Consider the following 21,487-nt stretch of genomic DNA (forward strand, 5'->3'; position numbering starts at 1 on the left):
AAGAAGCCTAAAGTAGGGGCATTTGTTTAGTTATTTATCTTTTATTTTAGATTCCAGGGGCACATGTGCAGGCTTGTTACCTGGGTATACTGCATGATACTGTAAAGTTTGGAGTATAAATTATGCCATCACCCAGGTAATGAACACAGTACCCAACAATTAGTTTTTCAGTCCTTGCCCCCTTTCCTTCCTCCCCAACCCCAGTAGTCCAGAGTGTCTGTTGTTGCCATCTTTATGTCCATGAGTACCCAATGTTTAACTCCTACTCATAAGTGAGATCATGCAGAATTTGGTTTTCTGTTCCTACATTAATTCACTTAGGATAATGTCCTGCCCCTGCATCCATGTTGCTGCAATGATGTGATTTCATTGGTTTTTTTTTCTTTGGTACGTTTTCAGTTAATTTTTGTATATAGTGTGAGATAAAGGTACACTTAATTATTGTGCCCCTAGGCATTTGGTTTTCCCAACACCATTTGTTGAAGGGACCATTTTCCCCATTGAATGGTATTTGCATCCTTGTTGAAAATGAATTTACAACAGACCTATGGGTTTATTTTTGGACTCTCATATCTACACTTAATGCCAGTACCACTTACCACCACTGTGAACATTGACTCTATCGAGGGCTGTTGTAGAGGATTCTGTGATCCATTTCCAAGCAATCTTCTCTCCCTACATTGCAAATTTTTTCTGATGCTTCCATCACATTTCCTTACCTCAAATCCCCAGGATTACCACTTAACTGTAAACGTAACATGGGTTGGCGATGCAGAGGTGGTTTGCTTACAATTGGCTTAACGCCAGTGTTGCACAGAGGTGGTGTTCACCATAGATGCTTTGCCCACTAATGATGCCTGTCCTCTGGGAATGGCCAGTGCCAGGTGGAGGCTCTGGCAAGTGGACACCAGTTCTCCATCAGATCCCTAGTGTGGGAATTCCATGGAATTGCAGAGCTGCTTCTTGGCCGTGGCAAGATGTGTGTAGGATTCCCCCACTGGGCTTTCCTCAACTGCCTGTTGGCATATAAGGCTAACCTTTGCCTCACTCTCCCAGCTACCTAAATGGCTCACTCAGTTATAAAATGCCTCCACACCTCTCTTCATGCTTCTGCAAAATTTCAAGCAGCCCATGGCTCTCTCATGTCACAGGTCACTCTGTGAGAATCACAATCTTTGCATCCTTGTTGAAAATGAATTGACAACAGATGTATGGGCTTTTTTGGACTCTGATAGCTACACTTAAGGCCAGTACCACATTGTTTTGGTGACTATAGCTTTGCAGTAAAGTCACTCATACATGCATCAAGATGTATGAGTTCTCCAGCTTTGTTGTTCTTTTTCAAGGTGGTTTTGACTGTTTTGTTTCCCTTGAAATATGATACAAATGTTAGAATTGGCTTTTTCCATTTCTGCAAAGAAGGCCAATGTGATTTTCACAGGGATTCCATTGAATCTGCAGATCAACTTGGAGAGTATTGTCATCTGCACAGTATTGTCTTTCAATTTATTAACATGGATGTCTTTTTACTTATGTACATTTTCTTTAATTTCTTTCAGCAGTGTTTTTTAGTTTTCAGTATACAAGTCTTTTGTTTCGTTTGTTAAATTTATTCTTAAGTATTTTATGTTTTGATGTTATTGCAAATAGAGTTTTTTAAACTTTCTTTTCAGACTGTTCATTGCTAGTGTACAGAAATACAACTGATTTTGGTGTGTTGATTTTGTATGCTGCAAAGTTTCTAAAATAAACAAATAAGCAAAAGAGTTGGAAGCATGATCTCAAAAAGCTATTTGCACACCCGTATTCATGGAAGCATCATTCACAATATCTAAGAGGTGGAAGTAACCCAAATATCCATTGACAGATGCATGAATAAACAAAATGTGGTATATGCATACAAGGGAACGTTATTCAGTCTTTAAAATGAGGGAAACCCTGTTACATGCTGCAACATGGATGAATCTCGAGGGCATTATGCTAAGTGAAATAAGCCAGTCACAAAAAGACAAACACAGTATGATTTCACTTATATGAAATACCTAAAGTAACCAAAATTCATAGAAACAAAGTAGAAAGGTGGTTGCCAGCAGCCTAGGGAAGAAGGAAGTGAGGAGTGGTTAATGGGAATAGAGTTTCAGTTTTGCAAGGTGAAAAAGTTCTGGAGATCTGTCACTCAACAATGGAAATTCGTTTAACACTACTGACTTGTGCACTTAAAAATAGTTAAAATGGGCCGGGCGTGATGGCTCACACCTGTAATCCCAGCACTTTGGGAGGCCAAGGTGGGCAGATCACCAGGTCAGGAGATTGAGACCATCCTGGATGACATGGTGAAACCCCGTCTCTACTAAAAATACAAAAAAAAAATTAGCCGGGTATGGTGGCAGGTGCCTATAGTCCCAGCTACTGGAAAGGCTGAGGCAGGAGAACTGCATGAACCTGGGAGGTTGCAGTGAGCCAAGATCACACCACTGCACTCCAGTCTGGAGACAAGAGTGAAACTCTGTCTTTAAAAAAAAAAAAAAAAAAAAAAAAAAAAAAAAAAAAAAAAAAAAGTTAAGATGGTATATTTTTTGTTATGTAGTTTTTACCAGAATTAAACATTTTTTTCTTTTTCTTTTTTTTTTTTTTTGAGACGGAGTCTCGCTCTGTCACCCAGGCTGGAGTGCAGTGGCGTGATCTCGGCTCACTGCAAGCCCCACCTCCCCGGTTCAAGTGATTCTCCTGCCTCAGTCTCCCAAGTAGCTGGGACTACAGGTGCCTGCCACCACACCCAGCTAATTTTTTTGTATTTTTAGTAGAGACGGGGTTTCACCATGTTTGCCAGGATGGTCTCGATCTCCTGACCTCGCGATCTGCCCACCTCGGCTTCCCAAAGTGCTGGGATTACAGGTGTGAGCCACCGCACCAGGCCCAGAATTAAACATTTTTTTTTTAATCATAAGGGTATGAACCAACCTCACTGAAGGAGGTGAGGGAGAAAGAGCTGACCTAACTACCTTTGGAAATGAGTGGAGTCAGTAAGACTAAAGTTGCACATACCACTGTACACTAGTTGGTAAAGCTTTTTTTCATGGGGGCATGGCTTAACAAATCTGATATGGCTACACATATACATTGAAATTAAACAATTAAATAAGTGGATGGCAAACGGTAGGTGCCAGATTTCTCACTGTTAGAGTGGTAATTTATAGACAAGCAGGGAGAGAAAGCTATAGATTGATCCATGTAATCATGGATTAGAAGTGGAAACATCAGTATGAACTTGTGTTTCATAGAGACACAGATACTTTACATATAGAGATATTTATAGATATGTATATATGCTCGGGTTAGTGTACACATTTATGTTTCTTTGCTCTGTTAGCTAAGACAGGCTAAAAGAAACTATACCCCAGCAGCAATGACCACACCTAACACTCAGATCTTGGTTTCTAATACCCTTCTCCAATAAAAGAAAGTAAGTCTCCCTGGAGAAAAGGCTGATCCAAGACTGGGTCAGGAAATACACAGAATGAACCTGGAGTATTTTGTAGTGCCAGAAAGTAGTGGCTAAAAAGCAAAACAAAACAGACAAAACTCACCACACTGATGGATGCAGATCAAAGAAGCAAGAGTCAACAAAATATCTCCCAATAACCAAAGTCAGAACAATTTGAATATAATAAATAAGGCAGTACTGGACTATAACCCAGAGTATAAAGTAAATATCCATTAATCCATATGGATATAAATAAATGATCGAATATATTAATAAATGGAGGGAAAGGAACAGATTCCCCCATGCAGAAGAATTCCAAATAATTTGTGTAGACACTCTGCCCTCAAGGAAAGAAGTATAACTCCCCCACTTTAGGTGTGGCTTGTGCATTGTGACTTCCTCACAAAAAATACAATATGAAAAGAGGGAGCTGGGAGCAGTGGCTCACACCTGTAATCCCAGCACTTTTGGTGGCTGAGGTGGGCTGATCACGAGGTCAAGAGATCAAGACCATCCTGGCCAACTTGGTGAAACCCCATCTCTACTAAAAATACAAAAATGAGCCAGGCATTGTGGCGCAGTCCTGTAGTCCCAACTACTCAGGAGGTGGAGGAGGGAGAATCACTTGAACCCGAGATGCAGAGGTTGCAGTGAGCTGAGATCACGCCACTGCACTCAAGCCTGGGGACAGAGTGAGACTCCATCTAAAAAGAAAAACAAGAAAAAGAAAAGAGAGAAGCAGAGTAACTTTACAGTGGAGAAACCTGAAAAAGAATACCTCAGCAAGGCAATCAAGGTGAACATTAACAACCATAAGTCACACTGATGGTAAGTATGCCTGATATCTCTGTAGTCATCCTCCCAATAACCCATAACCCTAGTCTGATGAGAAAAAAACATCAAATTGCAATAGTGGGCATTCTACAAAATACCAGCACCACTCAAAATCGTCAAAGTCATCAAAAACAAGGGAAGTCTGAGAAACCGCCACAGCCAAGAGGAGCCTAAGGAAATTAGAAGACAACTAAATGTAACATGATATCCTGAATGGAATCTTAGAGCAGAAAACAACATTAAGTAAAAGTTAAGGAAATCTGAAAAACTACCCACTTTAGTGAATAAAGTATCAATACTGGTTCATAAATTGTAACAAATGTACCATATTAATATAAGACATCAATAACAGGGGAAACTGGATGCAGAGTGCACAAGAACTCTGTACTATCCTCTCAATTTTTCTATGTATCTAAAACTGTTCATGGCCAGGTGCCATGGCTCACACTTGTAATCCCAGCACTTTGGGATGCTAAGGCAGGCAGATTGCTTGAGCCTAGGAGTTGAAGACCAGCCTGGGCAACATGGTAAAACCCAGTCTCTTCCAAAAAATTAGCTGAGTATGGTGCACACGCCTGTAGTCCCAGCTACTCAGCAGGCTGAGGTGGGAGAATTGCTTGAGCCCAGGAAGTCGAGGCTGCAGTGAGCCATGATTGCTCCACTACACTCCAGCTTCAGCAACGCAGTGAGACCCTGTCTCAAAAAAATGTAAATAAATAAATAAAACTGTTCTGAAAATAAAGTTCATTTTAAAATCCTAAGGATTCCAAAAGAAGAAGAAGAAGAAGAAGAAGAAGAAGAAGAAGAAGAAGAAGCAGCAGCAGCAGCAGCAAGCAGCAGCAGCTATAAAAACTAATAAATGAGTCAAGAAGGCTTCAGGAGAGAAGAAAGTTGTGAAGTAAAACATTCACTCAGCAGGATTGGGATGTTCAAACCCTGCACATTCCAAAAATTAGACTGGCTTATTCCATTCCAAGATGGCTGAATAGGAACAGCTCTGGTCTGCAGCTCCCAGCTTGATTGACACAGAAGATGGGTGATTTCTGCATTTCCAACTGACATACCTCATTCATCTCACTGGGTCTGGTTGGACAGTGGGTGCAGCCCACAGACAGCTAGCCAAAGCAGGGCAAGGAATTGCCTCACCCAGGAAGCACAAGGATTCGGGGGATTTCCCTTTCCTAGCCAAGGGAAGCCATGACAGACTGTACCTGGAAAAACAGGACACTCCTTTCCAAATACTGCACTTTTCCAACAATCTTAGCAAGTGGCAGACCAGGAGATTCTATCCCATGCCTGGCTCAGTGGTCCCACACCCACGGAGCCTTGCTCACTGCTAGCGCAGCAGTCTGAGATCATCCTGTGAGGCAGCAGCCTGGTGGGGGAGGGACATCTGCCATTGCTGTGGCTTCAGTAGGTAAACAAAGTGGCCAGGAAGCTCAAACTGAGTGGAGCACACCACAGCTCAGGAAGGCCTGCTGCTTCCATATACTCCAACTCTGTGGGCAAGGCACAGCTGAACAAAAGGCAGCAGAAACTTCTGCAGACTTAAACATCTCTGTCTGACAGCTCTGAAGAGAGCAGTGGTTCTCCCAGCACAGGGTTTGTGCTCTGAGAACAGACGGACTGCCTCAACAAGTGGGTCCCTGACCCCTATTTAGCCTAACTGGGAGACACCTCCCAGTAGGGGCCGACAGATACCTCATACAGGCAGGTGCCCCTCTGGGACAAAGTTTCCAGAGGAAGGATCAGGCAGAAATATTTGCTATTCTGCAGTATTTGCTGTTCTGAAGCCTCTGCTGGTGATACCCCGGCAAACAGGGTCTAGAGTGTACCTCCAGCAAACTCCAACAGACCTGCAGCTGAGAGACCTGACTGTTAGAAGGAAAACTAACAAACAGAAAGGAATAGCATCAGTATCAACAAAAATGACATCCACACCAAAAACCCATCTATAGGTCACCAACATCAAAGACCAAAGGTAGATAAAACCACAAAGATGGGAGAAACCAGAGCAGAAAAGCTGAAAATTCTAAAAACCAGAGTGCCTCTTCTCCTCCAAAGGATCACAGCTCCTCACCAACAATGGAACAAAGCTGGACAGAGAATGACTTTGACGAGTTGACAGAAGTAGGCTCCAGAAGGTCGGTAATAACAAACTTCTCCGAGCTAAAGAAGCATGCTCTAACCCATCATAAGGAAGCTAAAAACCTTGAAAAAAGGTTAGACGAATGGCTAAGTAGAATAAACAGTGTAGAGAAGATTTTAAATGACCTGATGGAGCTGAAAACCATGGCACAAGAACTTCATGATGCATGCACAAGCTTCAATAGCCGACTCGATCAAGTGGAAGAAAGGCTAGCACTGATTGAAGATCAAATTAATGAAATCAAGTGAGAGGACAAGTTTAGAGAAAAAAGAGCAAAAAGAAATGAACAAAGCCTCCGAGAAATATGGGACTATGTGAAAAGACCAAATCTACGTGTGATTGGTGTACCTGAAAGTGATGGGGAGAATGGAACCAAATTGGAAAACACTCTGCAGGATATTATCCAGGAGAACTTCCCCAACCTAGCAAGGCAGGCCAACATTCAAATTCAGGAAACACAGAGAACACCATAAAGATATTCCTCAAGAAGAGCAACCCCAAGACATATAACTGTCAGATTCACAACAGTTGAAATGAAGGAAAAAATGTTAAGGGCAGCCAGAGAGAAAGGTCAGGTTACCCACAAAGGGAAGCCCATCAGACTAACAGTGGCTCTCTCAGCAGAAACCCTAACAACCCAGAAGAGAGTGGGGGCCAATATGCAATATTCTTAAAGAAAAGAATTTTCAACCCAGAATTTCGCATCCAGCCAAACTAAGCTTCATAAGTGAAGGAGAAATAAAATCCTTTACAGATAAGCAAATGCTGAGAGATTTTGTCACTACCAGGCCTGCCTTACAAGAGCTCCTGAAGGAAGCACTAAACATGGAAAGGAACAACCAGTACCAGCCACTGCAAAAACATGCCAAATTGTAAAGACCATCAATGCTAGGAAGAAACTGCATCAATTAATGAGCAAAATTACCAGCTAACATCATAATCACAGGATCCAATTTATATATAACAATATTAACCTTAAATGTAAATGGGCTAAATGTCCCAATTAAAAGACACAGACGGGCAAATTGGATAAAAAGTCAAGACCCATCAGTGTGCTGTATTCAGGAGACCTATCTCACATCCAGAAACATACATAGGCCCAAAATAAAGGGATGAAGGAAGATCTACCAAGCAAATGGAAAACAAAAAAAGGCAGGGGTTGCAATCCTAGTCTCTGATAAAACAGACTTTAAACCAACAAAGATCAATAGAGACAAAGAAGGCCATTACATAATGGTAAGGGGATCAATTCAACAAGAAGAGCTAACTATCCTAAATATATATTCACCCAATACAGGAGTACCCAGATTCATAAAGCAAGTCCTTAGAGACCTACAAAGAGACTTAGACTCCCACACAATAATAATGGGAGACTTTAACACCCCACTGTTGATATTAGATCAACGAGACAGAAGGTTAACAATGATACCCAGGAATTGAACTCAGCTCTGCACCTAGCAGACCTAATAGACATATACAAAACTCTCCACCCCAAATCCACAGAATATATATTCTTCTCAGCACCACATCACACTTGTTCTAAAATTGACCACATATTTGGAAGTAAAGCACTCCTCAGCAAATGTAAAAAATCGGAAATTGCAACAAACTATCAGACCACAGTGCAATCAAGTTAGAACTCAGGATTAAGAAACTCACTCAAAACTGCACAACTATGTGGAAACTGAACAACCTGCTCCTGAACGACTACTGGGTAAATAACGAAATGAAGGCAGAAATAATGATGTTCTTTGAAACCAATGAGAACAAAGACACAACCTACCAGAATCTCTGGGGCACATTTAAAGCAGAGGGAAATTTATAGCACTAAATGCCCACAACAGAAAGCAGGAAAGATCTAAAATCGACACCCTAACATCACAATTAACAGAGCTAGAGAAGCAAGAGCAAACACATTCAAAAGCTAGCAGAAGACAAAGAGGAGCTGATGTCATTCCTTCTGAAACTATTCCAATCAATAGAAAAAGAGGGAATCCTCTCTAACTCATTTTATGAGGCCAGCATCATCCTAATACCAAAGCCTGGCAGAGACACAACAACAAAAAAGAGAATTTTACACCAATATTCGTGATGAACATTGATGCAAAAATCCTCAATAAAATACTGCCAAACCGAATCCAGCAGCATATCGAAAAGCTTGTCCACTACAATCAAGTTGGCTTCATCCCTAGGATGCAAGGCTGGTTCAACATACATGAATCAATAAATATAATCCATCACATAAACAGAACCAATGACAAAAACCACAAGATTATCTCAATAGATGCAGAAAAGGCCTTCAACAAAATTCAACAGCCCTTCATGCTAAAAAAAAAAAAAAAAACTCTCAATAAACTAGGTATTGATGGAATGTATCTCAAAATAATAAAAGCTGTTTATGACAAACCCACAGTCAATATCATATTGAATGGGCAAAAACTGGAAGCATTTCCTTTGAAAACCAGTACAAGACAAGGATGCCCTCTCTCACCACTTCTATTCAACATAGTGTTGAAAGTTCTGGCTAGGGCAATCAGGCAAGAGAAAGAAATAAAAGGTATTCAATTAGGAAAAGAGGAAGTCAAACTATCCCTGTTTGCAGATGACATGATTGTATATTTAGAAAACCCCATGGTATCAGACCAAAATCTCCTTAAGCTGATAAGCAACTTCAGCCAAGTCTCAGGATACAAAATCAATGTGCAAAAATCACAAGCTTTCCTATGCACCAATAACAGACAGAGAGCCAAATCATGAATGAACTCCCATTCACAATTGCTTCAAAGATAATGAAATACCTAGGAATCCAACTTACAAGGGATGTGAAGGACCTTTTCAAGGAGAACTACAAACCACTGCTAATGAAATAAAAGAGGATACAAACAATGGAAGAACATTCCATGCTCATGGATAGGAAGAATCAATATCATGAAAATGGCCATACTGCCCACGGTAATTTATAGATTCAATGCCATCCCCATCAAGCTACCAATGACTTTCTTCACAGAATTGGAAAAAACTACTTTAAAGTTCATATGGAACCAAAAAGAGCCCGCATTGCCAAGACAATACTAAGGAAAAAGAACAATGCTGGAGGTATCATGCTACCTGACTTCAAACTATACTACAAGGCTACAGTAACCAAAACAGCATGGTACTGGTACCAAAAAAGATATATAGACCAATGGAACAGAACAGAGCCCTAAGAAATAACACCACACATCTACAACCATCTGATCTTTGACAAACCTGACAAAAACAAGAAATGTGGAAAGGATTCCCTATTTAATAAATGGTGCTGGGAAAACTGGCTAGCCATATGTAGAAAGCTGAAACTGGATCCCTTCCTTACACCTTATACAAAAATTAAATCAAGATGGATTAAAGATTTAAATGTTAGACCTAAAGCCATAAAAACCCTAAAAGAAAACCTAGGCAATACCATTCAGGACATAGGCATGGGCAAGGACTTCATGACTAAGACATCAAAAGCAATGGCAACAAAAGTCAAAATAGACAAATGGGATCTAATTAGACTAAAGAGCTTCTGCACAGCAAAAGAAACTACCATCAGAGTGAACAGTCAACCTACAGAATAGGAGAAAATTTTTACAATCTACCCATCTGACAAAAGGCTAATATCCAGAATCCACAAAGAACTTAAACAAATTTACAAGAAAAAATCAAACAACCCTATCAAAAAGTGGGCAAAGGATATGAACAGACACTTCTCAAAAGAAGACATTCATACAGCCAACAGACACATGAAAAAATGCTCATCATCACTGGTCATCAGAGAAATGCAAATCAAAACCACAATGAGATACCATCTCACACCGGTTAGGCAATCATTCAAAAGTCAGAAAACAATAGATGTTGGAGAGGATGTGGAGAAATAGGAATGCTTTTACACTGTTGGTGGGACTGTAAAATAGTTCAACCATTGTGGAAGACAGTGTGGCGATGCCTCAAGAATCTAAAACTAGAAATACCATTTGACTCAGTGATCCCATTACTGGGTATATACCCAAAGGATTATAAATCATGCTACTATAAAGACACATGCACACGTATGTTTATTGTGGCACTATTCACAATAGCAAAGACTTGGGACCAACTCAAATGTCCATCAATAATAGACTGGATTAAGAAAATGTGGCACATATACACTATGGAATACTGTGCAGCCAAGAAAAGGATGAGTTTATGTCTTTGCAGGGTCATGGATGAAGCTGGAAACCATCATTCCCAGCAAACTATCACAAGAACAGAAAACTAAACACCGCATGTTCTCACTCATAGGTGGGAACTGAACAGTGAGAACACTTGTACACAGGGTGGGGAACATCACACACCAGGCCTCTCGGGGGGTAGGGGGCTGGGGGAGGGATAACATTACGAGAAATACCTAATGTAAATGACGAGTTGATGGGTGCAGCAAACCAACATGGCACATGTATACTTATGTAACAAACCTGCACGTTGTGCACATGTACCCTAGAACTTAAAGTATAATAATAAAATAAATTTTAAAAAGATTAGAATGGCTTTTGACTGGCTCCTGGGAGACAACCTCTGAGCCCCATCTTGCCAGAAAAGAGTGTCTGCCTGCCTGGGCCACACTAGACAGTCTGTGCAAATCATGTGATTTATAGGGAGGCCTTGGGCCATGCTCATCAGTTCGCCTCAGGAATGGCTGGACACTGAGTAACTGAAGTCAGTCCATAGATGCTACAAGCTTACATGACTGGCTCCCAGTAAAAAATGAATAAATAAATAAGTACATGAAAATTTAAAAACCCTGGGTACCAAGGCTGGGATGGGCATCCCTAGTTGGTCGTATTTTATATGTGTTGTCACGCATCATTTCTGGGAGAATTAAGTGTTGTTCATAAAACTCCACTGGGTAAAGACTACTGGAATCTCACTTCTGGTCTCTCCTGGACACCCCCTATACACTTTTTTCCTTTGCTGATTTTAGTCTGTATCTTTTCACTCTAATAAACTGTAACCATGAGTATAATAGGTTTTCTGAATTCTCTGAGTCCTTCCAGGGAATCTTCAAACCTTAGAGTGATCTTGAGGACCTCCAACACTAAGATTAATATACAAAAATCAATTGTATTTGTTTGTAATAGTAATGAACAGCTAGAAAATGATATTAAAGACATAATTCCATTTACAATAGCAGCCAAAAGTACAAAATATGTAGGAATAAATGTTATAAAAATATATTCAAAGCCTATAGACAAAGCCAAAGTACAAAGCATTGCTAAATAATTCCAAATTTTGGCCAGGTATGGTAGTTCATGCCTGTAATCAATTCCAGCACTTTGGGAAGCTGAGGCAGGTGGATCACTTGAGGCCAGGAGTTCGAGACCAGCCTGGCCAATATGTTGAAACCCCATCTCTACTAAAAACACAAAAATTAGCCATGCATAGTGGTGTATGCTGGTAATCCCAACTACTTGGGAGGCTGAGACATGAGAATCACTTAAACCCAAGAGGAGGAGGCTCAAGTGAGCCAAGATTGTACCACAACACTCCAGCCTAGGCGACAGAGTGAGACTCTGTTTCTCCATTAAAAATAAAATACAAAATATAAAAATAAAAATAAAATAAAAATTATAGAATTCCCATTTCACTCTTTTTATAGATGGAACTCTTTGATGAGATGCTCCGTCTTTCTCTCTATTTTCTAAAACACATTACTCATGGCTATTTTAATGTTTCTGTCTGAATACTCAATATCTGTTTCTCCTAAGAGATTATTTCTGTTGTCTGCTTTGGTTTTGCTTTGGCTTGGTGAATGGGTCATTGTGCCTACCGATTTCTTATTAAATGCTGAGCACTGTGTATGAGAGATCATAGAGACTCTGGTTGGTGTTACCTTTAGCTAAAGAGGGTCAAGTTATCTTCTGGAAGACACACAGAATACTGGCAGAGCCCCACAGTGTGGTCCATAGGACGTAGGCAATTTGGACACAGGATTTCCTTTTGACGTTTGCAAATTGCTTTGCTTTACAGTAGTTGTAATTATACTGTACATTTATTTTGTTCCAGTTCTCTCTATGTCAGAGCCAAAATAAGCACAAAATGCACCCATAAAGGTTGGAGTTTCAGGCATATGTAAGGAAAAGGGTCAATAGACACAGATGAGCATTTTTGTGATGTGATTTTCATCTCTCTTTCCAGGACAAATGGAAGAAGACCATTGCTGATGCACATCTGAAATCTTCTGAACACATTTCCCAGTGACCCCGAACACTATTATGAGTATACTTTCAGTCACAAGATAGTCATTAGGGCTGCTCTCACAAAATACCATAGACTGAATCGCTTATAAGCAACAGAAACGTAGTACTCACAGTTCTGGAGGCTGGATGTCTGAGATGAGGGTGCAGCGTGGTCAGGTTCTGGTAAGGGCTTTCTTCAGCATAATATTCACAGTTCTGGAGGCTGGACATTTGAGATGAGGGTGCAGCATGGTCAGGTGCTGGTGAGGGCTCTCTTCAGGGCTACAGACCGCTGTCCTCTTGCCATGTCCTCACATGGCAGAAAGAGGGCAAGACAGCTCTCCGGGGTCCCTTTTATAAGGGCACTAATCTCATTCATGAGGGCTCCATCCTCATGACCTAATTTTTTCCAAAAGGCCCCACCTTCTAATAACATCACACTGGGGGCTAAGATTTAAACACATGAATTTGAGGGGGACACATACATTCAGACCATAACACCAGGGCAGTGCCCAAGTGAACAGGTCATGAGTAAAGGACAAGAAGTAAACTCATTTGCCACCAGTCATTTCATCCATTAGTATGCTGCTCCACCTCTTCTCTTCCAGAAGCCTCAGACTCCTGCCCAGAAGTGGTGTCTAATATTACCAAACTCATCCACCTTTGCCAGAATACTTTCCTGCATCACAACCACCTGGTTTACAAATTCAGCCATCAGAGCTTCCATTTTATTTATTTATTTACTTTTTTTTTTTTTTTTTGAGACGGAGTCTCGCTGTCGCCGGGGCTGGAGTGCAGTGACCGAATCTCAGCTCACTGCAAGCTCCACCTCCCGGGTTTAGGCCATTCTCCTGCCTCAGCCCCCGAGTAGCTGGGACAACAGGCCCCCGCCACCTCGCCTGGCTAGTTTTTTGTTTGTTTGTTTGTTTGTTTGTTTGTTTTTTTGAGGCGGAGTCTGGCACTCTTGCCCATACTGGAGTGCAGTGGCCCGATATCGGCTCACTGCAAGCTCCGCCTCCCGGGTTTACGCCATTCTCCTGCCTCAGCCTCCCGAGTAGCTGGGACTACAGGCACCTGCCACCTCGCCCGGCTAGTTTTTTGTATTTTTTAGTAGAGACGGGGTTTCACCGTGTTAGCCAGGATGGTCTCGATCTCCTGACCTCGTGATCCGCCCGTCTCGGCCTCCCAAAGTGCTGGGATTACAGGCTTGAGCCACCGCGCCCGGCCAGAGCTTCCATTTTAATAAAGATTGCCAGGTCACCATGACCACACAGGTTTGTCTTGGGCTTTGCATTGCCTGAGACCTCTATAAAACAACCAGTTGCCTAAGACACAAACCCTGGTGATGGGTGCTTTCATTGTGGTGGTTGGGCAAAATACAGCATAGAGATAGTCCTCAAGAAATAAATGGTAGCTAAACTTGAGGCAGGGCAAGGCCAGTTCTAGAATCCCGAACACCTGACTTCTAGCCAGGGTTCTATCTGCTCTCACATCTCCCCAAGCATCCATCAGTGGCCACTCCACTCAGACCCGCAGCCTGGGCAGACGCCCCTATATGCACTGGTACTGGGGGAGTTCCTGGTCCAGCATTGATCTTCTCATCAATTTTCACTTTCAGTCCATAACACCAGGGCAGTGCCCAAGTGAACAGGTGAAGGACAAAAAGTAAACTTCACATTGATAGGAAGAGCAATGCTGAACCAGTAACTGTATAAGTTCTGCCATCTTGTGGCTGTTCAATATATTACAAGCAGGCCAGGCGCAATGGTTCACATCTGTAATCCCAGCATTTTGGGAGGCGAAGGCGGGAGGATCATGAGGTCAGGAGTACCAGATGAGCCTGGCCAACATAGTGGAACCCCGTCTCTACCAAAAATGCAAAAATTAGCCGGGTATAATGTCGTGCGCCTGTAATCCCAGCTACTCGGGGAGCTGAGGCAGGAGAATTGCTTGAACCCGGGAGGCAGAGGTTGCAGTGAGCAGAGATCGCACCACTACACTCCAGCCTGAGCGACAGAGAAAGACTCCATCTCAAAAAAAAAAAGATATTGCAACCAATACAGAGAGCAGGAACTGATATTACGTATGGAGAAAGCAATAAACTTTGTCAACAAGTTTTTGGAAAGCGTTCAGCCTCTGACAGTCCACCACCACCCCTACGCCCCTCCACACACACTGTACACTGTGGTGGAATTGATTAAGTGTAGATAGATTCAACCCTTAAGAAAAACAATAGAAAGTACGTACCTTACAAGAGCCTCAGAAATGCTCATATTCTTGGATGGAGTGATTGAATCTCCATCTCCTGAGAGTTAGTCCTATAAAAAACGGTCATTGCTTCAGGGCTTTACTGTAAGTGGCACAAGGACCAGGGTCAAGCAGGTAAAGACAGAGGCAGAGACCAGAGATCCATGAGGAGTGGCCAGGAACCAGCCCAAGCCAGGACAGGAACTGGAGTAGAGAAAAAGAGGACCAGGAGCACAGCCAGCCAGGATGCTTGGTTGGGGTTCAGGGAAGTGGGAGGCTGAGCCTATGCTTTCCAGGCAGATGGGAAACCTCTGGGCTCAGCTGAACCATCAGCCAAGCCTGGGCTTACCCAGCCCAGCTGGGTTGCAAACTAAATCTAGACTCTAACCAAATTGCAGACTATTTCTAGACCCTACCCTACCAAGTAAAGAATGACTTTTGGGAAGAGGTAAAACTACGTTTAAGACCCTCAGCTTGGTGAGGTAACAGGGGTGAACATAGAGTGCACAATGGCTGGTGAGCAATGGGAATGGGCAATGACTGACAGACAGCTGGCTGTGCATGGCAACCATGGGTCTAAAGCATGCTAGGTCTTGTGCTAGGGCTTTGCACTGGATGGTCACCACAGATAAAAGGAGATCCTGAGACCTGGGGAGGCTAAGTGATGTAAGTAGCTGAGCTGGTATTGGCTAACTCGCATTCATTCATTCAGCAAACATTGAGTATTTGTTCAATGCAGGCACTATGCCAGTTTTCCTGGGGACATCCCGCCCTCCAAGAGCTGAGGCTGAGATGTAGTAAAAGATGTCAGGGACACACCCCAAGGAAGGTGAGGCTAGCAGAAGGAAAAACATGAACAACACAGGCAAGGAGACGTGTGGTGAGGGAGGGGAGGGGAGGCAGGAGAAGTTCCAGCAGTAGTGTGGTGACAGCACTGGAAAAGGAGAAGGAGGTGGAGTCATCTAGTGGCTGCTCGAGATATTGCAGGCAAGGAAAGGAAAATCACGATGGCTGTCATTCGCTGAGCATACTATATGCTTTCTTTACATCTATTAACTCATTCACTCTTCACCACAACCTCATAAGATGGGCCTCATTTTATCCCTAATGTGCATATTCAGTCCCTGATATACCCTTGTTAGGGTACATCCCGCTAATATAAAATTGGCAGGATGAGATTTGCTCAGGGAAATTTGGCTTCAAGCTCACGCATATAGCCACTAGGCTACACCTGCCTCGAGGAGTTTAGATTCCTCTCGCAGGTGTGAATGGCTGGATTCTAGCAGGAAAGGTCTCCCTAGCTGCAGTGCAGAGGAAAATTTGGGGGTGAAAATGAAAACAAGGGGGCAGGCAGCTGCAAACATCAGGCAAGATCGAGGCTTGAAGCCGGGGAACTGGGAGTGGCAGTGGAGGGAGAGGTGTTGGAAAGTGAAACTCAGGGGCTGAGGGAGAGGGGGATTCTGGGTGACTCCCTGATCTCTGGTCTGGGTGAATGGGTGCCACTTACAGGAACAGAGAACTCAGGTTGGTGAAAGATCAAGAATTCCATTTTGGACCTGAGGTGCCTGTGGAGCTGTGCAGGAGGGAATGGAGCTGAAGGTGCTGATCTGGAAGTTGATACTTTACTGGAAGCAGTATAAGTGAGTGCAAGGGATAAGGTCTCCATGTCAACACATAGCTCTCTGAGACCTCCTATATTCCAGGCCCATGCAACACACTTGCACATTGCAATAAAGAGGTGTATGTGGTCCACTTCAGAGTTCAGAGTTCACAGTCTTGTTCAGAGAGATGGGCAGCATGACCAGGGTGAGTTTGCAGGCTCATAGGAGCTTGATGAGCTGTGGGCAGATGGTCAGGAACAGCTTCCCAGAGAAAATGGTAATTATCCTATTATACTGAGAGCAGAAGAATCAGATAGACTATCTTACCTTTCAACAGGGAGCTGGACAATAGTGTCTTTGGTGAGAGCAATCCCAGCACAGTGTTGGGGAGAGAGGCGAGGCTACAGGCACTGAGTAGTGAGTGAGAAGGATGGAGGTGGACACAGCAAATGCCAACTACTCCTCTTAGATGCTTGACAGGGTCCCTCCCCAGTTTCCCACATGCATGCTTCCAAATGGACTGCATGCTCTGCAAAGGCAAACACTGTTTCCTTCTTTGTCTCCTCATTTCATGCACACACACACACACACACACACACACACACCCCCAAAGACAACCCTATGCTGGGGTAGAATTAGCCATAGATTTAAAGTCAAAAGGCCAGGGTTCAATGTCACTAGCTGGCTATGAGACCTTGGGCAAATCACTTTTCTCTCTCTGAGTCTGCATTTTTTTCCTCTAAAACTTGGGCTCAGTTGTAACCACCTGGTAGGATCATTGTGAGGCTCCAATCAGAAAGTGTCCTACACATCATACGGTAGCCCTCAGATTCAATGTAGAAAACAGCACCGGCAAATGTAAATTAGTTCAACCATTGTGGAAGACAGTGTGGTGATTCCTCAAAGACCTACAGCCAGAAATACCACTTGACCCAGCAATCCCATTACTGAGTGTCTACCCAAAGGAATAAATCATTTTATTATAAAGATACATGCGGCCAGGTGTGGTGGCTCACACCTGTAATCCCAGCACTTTGGGAGGCCCAGGCGGGTGGATCACCTGAGGATAGGAATTCGAGACCAGCCTGAACAATATGGTAACGCCCCGTTTCTACTAAAAATACAAAAATAAAAATAAAAATTAGCCAGGCATGGTGGCATGCACCTGTAGTCCCAGCTACTCGGGAGGCTGAGGCACGAGAATTGCTTGAACCCAGGAGGAGGAGGTTGCAGTGAGCAGAGATTGTACCATTGCACCTGCTCCAGCCTGGGTGATGGAATAAGACTCCATCTCAAAAATAAAAATAAAAATAAAATGATACATGCAAGCGTACATTCATTGCAGCACTATTCACAATAGCAAAGACATGGAATCAACCGAAATGCCCATAAATGATAAACTAGATAAGGAAAAGATGGTACACATATACCATTGAATACGATGCAGACATAAAAAGGAACAAGATCATGTACTTTGCAGGGACATGTATGGAGGTGGAGGCCATTATCCTCAGCAAACTAACACAGGAACACAAAACCAAATACCGCATATTCTCACTTATAAGTGGGATCTGAACAATAAGTACACATGGGGAACAACATACACTGGGGCCTGTTGGGAATGAGAGTGGGGAGAGCATCAGGATAAATAGCTAATGCGTGCTGGGCTTAACATCTAGGTGATGAGTTGACAGGTGCAGCAAACCACCATGTTTTTACTTATGTAACAAACCTGCACATCCTGCACATGTAGCCTGGAACTTAAAATTAAATTAAATTAAAATTAAAAAGAAAACAGCCCCACCACCATCAAGGAAAGCCTCTTCCCAACCTCCAATTCCAGTTCACTAGCTCAGCCTGTCTCATTCCCCTTTTTCTCTCTCCCCTCTCCTCCCTGCCCCTTTCCTCACTTTGCCCCCAACTGTCCTCACCATCCCACCCCATACCTCCAAACTCACAGCGAGAACTGACCAAAGGCCCAGTTATTCATTTACAAAGTCCATGTCCAGAACTGTACCAGCCTCAGCGGTGTGGAACAAATCAGTGTGGCCAGCTCCATTGTGTTGATGCCTCAAGAGATCCAAGCTGGCAGATGGGTTTGGCACATTCTGTACCTGCCAGCCACGCAGAGCCTCCAGCCTACTTCTCACTCGACTCCTTACATGACCCTGGTCAGGTACTGTCCCTTCCTTGGGCTTAAATTCCATAGTGTAATATTAGTAAACTGGGCTAAATGATCCTAAGGACCTTGCTAGCTCTGAAGCACCATGATCTTGCATCCAATTCAGTTCACTCTGTAATAAATAATTAGAATAACTATAGTAATTTTTAAATAGCTAACATTTATTGTGTACTGTATGCTAAGCACTATTCTATGCATTTCATGTGAATGTTTAACATTCATAACACCACTTATCATGCAGACATCATTTACTGCCCCAATTTACAGTGAACTGGAGCTCTGAGAATTAAGTTGATTTATCCAGTCTCAGGCTGCCAAGTGTCCAAGCTGTGCTACTTCCAAGCTGCCCGACCCAGACCTGAGCTCTTAACCTCTCAATGGGCATCCAGGTCGAAAGCAGAATCTCTGGCTCAAGTGCCGACTGCCCAGCTGAGTTTCAGAACTCCACCATGCACCCAACTGCTCCTCCAGGGCTTCTCTATGGATGTGTTGCAGGCTCCGAAATGTCACACAGCCGCGCTGCATCCTCATCCCACACATGCTCCTGCTTGTCCCTGGCATCTGCCATTCTCAATGCCATTCACTAGCCTAAATGATACCTTCGAATCAGAGGAAGGCACCCCTCCCTCCAGGGATACGGGCCCACACCTGGTCTCGGGGACCTGTTAGTGAAGGCACAGTCTATACAGCCCAGAGCAGTGCCCCTGATGCCATCGTCTTCCAATTTACTCGGGGCAGACACTGATATTCATCCTTAATACTTTCTCTCTCTCTCTCTCTCTCTCTCTCTCTCTCTCTCTCTCTCTCTCTCTCTCTCTCTCTCTCTCTCTCTCTCTCTCAAGCTCTCTCTATCCTGTTTCTTCAGGGGGCCAGAGTCTCCAGGGAACAAGGTCCCAGAAATGATGCCATCTCTCACCCTCTGGAAAAAACATGGCCCAGGACAGAAGCCACTGGACTCCCAGACCCCTGCAGAAAGAAGAGGTGTAATGTCAGGACTAGGATGGCGAAGCGCCCAAGCTGACCCCACCAAAAGTGCAGGGTGGTTGAGGTGTTCGCAGACTCGGCTACTGGGGCCACAAGGAAGGGGCTCGGAGGTCCCACTGCCCTTGCATTCCACGGGAAGACCCAGTTGTTAGCATGACCTGAGAGGTTTCTGGGACCACGCCATGGAAAGGCGTCTAGTCCCAGTGTGAGGGGGAAGAGCGGCGCCTGAAGCTCAACTTCCGAGGCTCTGCTGAATCTACCCTTCCTTTAGAGCGCGCAGCCACCAGGTGGCAGCCGAGGCCACGGGCAGGCAGAACAGCGCTCTAAACGGTAGGCCTGCCAGGCAGCAGCGTTCCGAAGGGCTCCCAGGACCTTCAACCAGAAAGAGAGAGAGAGTGAGCATATGCGCATGTGTATGTCTGCGCCCGTGCAGGGAGGAGGGGTGTGAACAGACACTGCTGGACGGATGGCTGGAGTTTAGTCCCTTCCTTCGGGACTCTCCACCACTCCTTCGGCTTCCCTTCTCCTGCCCAGCCCTGTCCTGGGTGCACAGAGAGGAAGTCACTCCATTCCTGCCCTTGAGGAGCTCCCAGACCCGGGGCAGGAGCGGGATGCAGACAACTAGACAGCACCCTGGGGTGAGTGGAGTGAGTGGAGCAGGTGGGGCGGGTGCAAAAAGAGGGAGGAGCAGGGGCTGAAGTTGCCCAGAGGAAGTGCTGAATCCAGGAGTGGGGAAAGGAGCGTCTGGGAAGAAATGGCATCTACGTTGATCATGGAGGGCTTTCTGGCAAGTCTCAGGAGCAATAACAACACGGATGTCATCTCTGTTTCCTCCCAGCAGCTGTGCAAGGAATGTACTACAGAGCCAATTTTACTGGCAAAGGAGGAATGGAGGATCTGAAAGGCTAGGGGATCCCACAGGCAGTGAGGAGCAGGTCTGGAATTTGAACCAATCGGCATGATTCCCAAGCTCAAGCTTTTGGCCACCGTCCGCACTGCCAGGGACAGAAAAAAAAACCTGGGAGGAGAGCCAAGCCAAGCTGGGGAGTCAGGACCTCCCAGCCAGGTCTGGATGGGAGGTAGGTGCCTCCACCCTGGTCCCAGAGCAAGTTCTGCTGGCTTCAGCCACCTCACTTGCCTGTGAAGTTGGGCAAAGAGGCCAGAGCAGACTGTGTGTGATTCTGGCCCCACCCCCAGCACTTCTACCCCCACCTTTACTACCCCTAGGCTGCGGGAAGAGGCTTTGCCCAGCAATAGTCCTGATCTGATGGCTGCTTGAAGCACAATAAACAGATAGTATTTCTGCACATGTCACTCTGAGTATGAGGGCAGTAATCTTGAAACTCCCCTTGACCACCTGACACTCTGGAGATGGAACTCCACAGCCTGTTTTCAAAGCCAGGTCCTGGTTGGCAGCTCCTCTTCAAGTCTAACAGAAGTAAGCAGTGCTGCAGTCTCCCTTCAACTGTGCAGTTGCTGGGTGGAGGCTTTTCTTTCCTGCCTGAGTTTGGGTATTATCTCTAATGTAACCCTATGAAACTTACACGTTTTAGGTGGGAGAGGGGAAAACAAGGTGCGAGCCCTGTTCCAGGAAGAGCAAAAATGTCTTCAACAGTAAGACATCCTGGTCTGAGAGCCAGGGCTTGGGGCAGCCTGTGGTGCTGGCAGAGAGCTGGTGGAAGGGACCACGGAGAGATGATGCCACACACAGAAGTGAGACCAATGAGATCGTGGGAACTGCCCGGCCAAGGGCTGACATCAAGGAAGCTT

General features: G+C 44.2%; 1 protein-coding gene and 1 long non-coding RNA gene across 2 annotated transcripts in view; one reads left to right on the forward strand and one right to left on the reverse strand.

Moving 5' to 3' along the window:
- The window catches only part of ATPAF1 (ATP synthase mitochondrial F1 complex assembly factor 1), a 479,750-nt gene that overhangs the window by 428,957 nt on the left and 29,306 nt on the right, over positions 1-21,487 (reverse strand). The window lies entirely within an intron of this gene.
- On the forward strand, positions 20,113-21,020 carry LOC126961575 (uncharacterized). The gene is made up of 2 exons (XR_007728340.1): positions 20,113-20,355; positions 20,559-21,020. It is a non-coding gene; the product is annotated as an uncharacterized LOC126961575 (long non-coding RNA).

This window comes from Macaca thibetana, chromosome 1 (genome assembly GCF_024542745.1).
Source record: "Macaca thibetana thibetana isolate TM-01 chromosome 1, ASM2454274v1, whole genome shotgun sequence".
NCBI lineage: Eukaryota > Metazoa > Chordata > Mammalia > Primates > Cercopithecidae > Macaca > Macaca thibetana.